Source organism: Stegostoma tigrinum, unplaced genomic scaffold (assembly GCF_030684315.1).
Source record: "Stegostoma tigrinum isolate sSteTig4 unplaced genomic scaffold, sSteTig4.hap1 scaffold_246, whole genome shotgun sequence".
NCBI classification, from domain to species: domain Eukaryota; kingdom Metazoa; phylum Chordata; class Chondrichthyes; order Orectolobiformes; family Stegostomatidae; genus Stegostoma; species Stegostoma tigrinum.
In genome coordinates, this window is record NW_026728179.1 from 272,501 (window position 1) to 275,000 (window position 2,500).

Here is a 2,500-nt window from a genome sequence, read left to right on the forward strand (position 1 = left end):
TTTTGACACTTAGAATTTTTTTTGACACTTAGAATTTTTTTTGACACTTAGAATTTTTTTTGACACTTAGAATTTTTTTGACACTTAGAATTTTTTTTGACACTTAGAATTTTTTTCTAAGTTTTTCCTTCTGGTTACTGACTTCCCTCGTCGGGCACGGGGATTTTCGACTTCCTCCTCCCGACCGAGGGGCCTCATTTTCGGGCATTTTCCTCAGATTTCCAAGCATTTTTAGACACTTTTCCCGACTTTTCCTGCTTACTGATTTCACACTTTTGGCCATTTTTATGCATTTTCCCGACTTTTCCTGCTTACTGATTTCACACTTTTGGCCATTTTTATGCATTTTCCCGACTTTTCCTGCTTACTGATTTCACACTTTTGGCCATTTTTAAGCATTTTCCTGGTTACTGATTTCACGCTTTTGGACATTTTCGGAGGTTCTGACGGCTTTTTCGCCTTACTGCTTCGGACATTTCGGGCACTTGGCTGACTTTTCCCGCTTACTCCTTCCGGGCTTTTACTCATTTTCGGAGGTTCTGACGGCTTTTTCGCCTTACTGCTTCGGACATTTCGGGCACTTGGCTGACTTTTCCCGCTTACTCCTTCCGGGCTTTTACTCATTTTCGGAGGTTCTGACGGCTTTTTCGCCTTACTGCTTCGGACATTTCGGGCACTTGGCTGACTTTTCCCGCTTACTCCTTCCGGGCTTTTACTCATTTTCGGAGGTTCTGACGGCTTTTTCGCCTTACTGCTTCGGACATTTCGGGCACTTGGCTGACTTTTCCCGCTTACTCCTTCCGGGCTTTTACTCATTTTCGGAGGTTCCGACGGCTTTTTCGCCTTACTGCTTCGGACATTTCGGGCACTTTGCTGACTTCTCCACCTTACTCCTTCCGGGCTTTTACTCATTTTCGGAGGTTCCGACGGCTTTTTCGCCTTACTGCTTCGGGCACTTTGCTGACCTTTTCCCGCTTACCCCTTTCAAGGTTTTGGACGTCTCCGGTCGGGTCCGCGCCCCTCGCCCGGGCCGGAACGCCTCCCCGCCGGCCGAGTTCCTCGGGGTCGCCCCCTCGCCCGGGAAAAACCGCTCCCCGCCGTCCCACAGCACTCCGACTCGGCCAGGCAGCCTCACGGGCACAGCGACTCCTGCCCACCTCGGGAACCGACGCCCCGCTCGGGCTCAGGCTCCGAAAAACCACCACAGCGGGGCAGCTACCCTCAATGCAGCCGAAATTCAAACTCCTCCCCTCCGAAAGGCGCGCCTCACCCGGCCACGGCCTCGGAACTGCTCCCCTTCCTCGGGATCGGCCCCTCGCCCGGGAAAACCCGCTCCCCGCCGTCCCACAGCACTCCGACTCGGCCAGGCAGCCTCACGGGCACAGCGACTCCTGCCCACCTCGGGAACCGACGCCCCGCTCGGGCTCAGGCTCCAAAAACCCACAACAGCGGGCAGCTACCCTCAATGCAGCCGAAATTCAAATTCCTCCCCTCCGAAAGGCGCGCCTCACCCGGCCACGGCCTCCAAATCGCTCCCCTTCCTCGGGATCGCCCCCTCGCCCGGGAAAACCCGCTCCCCGCCGTCCCACAGCACTCCGACTCGGCCAGGCAGCCTCACGGGCACAGCGACTCCTGCCCACCTCGGGAACCGACGCCCCGCTCGGGCTCAGGCTCCGAAAAACCACCACAGCGGGGCAGCTACCCTCAATGCAGCCGAAATTCAAATCCCTCCCCTTCGAGAGGCGCGCCTCACCCGGCCACGGCCTCCAAATCGCTCCCCTTAGGCGAAAATTAAGCCCCCGTGGCCGATAATACCCCTCCTTGATCGTGCACAAGGGCAGCTCCAAGTTGAACGGGCTCAGGCTCCAAAAACCCACAACAGCGGGCAGCTACCCTCAATGCAGCCGAAATTCAAATCCCTCCCCTTCGAGAGGCGCGCCTCACCCGGCCACGGCCTCCAAATCGCTCCCCTTAGGCGAAAATTAAGCCCCCGTGGCGGATAATACCCCTCCTTGATCGTGCACAAGGGCAGCTCCAAGTTGAACGGAGAAGTCAGTAACCAACCAAAAATAAGCTTGGTTACTGATTTCTCCCGTTGGTTACTGACTTCTCCCTTTGGTTACTGATTTCTCCCGTTGGTTACTCATTTCTCTTGTTGGTTACTGATTTCTCCCGTTGGTTACTGACTTCTCCCTTTGGTTACTGATTTCTCCCGTTGGTTACTGACTTCTCCCGTTGGTTACTCATTTCTCCCGTTGGTTACTCATTTCTCCCGTTGGTTACTCATTTCTCCTGTTGGTTACTGATTTCTTGGTTACTCATTTCTCTTCTTGGTTACTCATTTCTCCTGTTGGTTACTGATTTCTTGGTTACTCATTTCTCTTCTTGGTTACTCATTTCCCTTTCTGACACTTAGAATTTTTTTTGACACTTAGAATTCTTTTTGACACTTAGAATTTTTTTTGACACTTAGAATTTTTTTTGACACTTAGAATTTTTT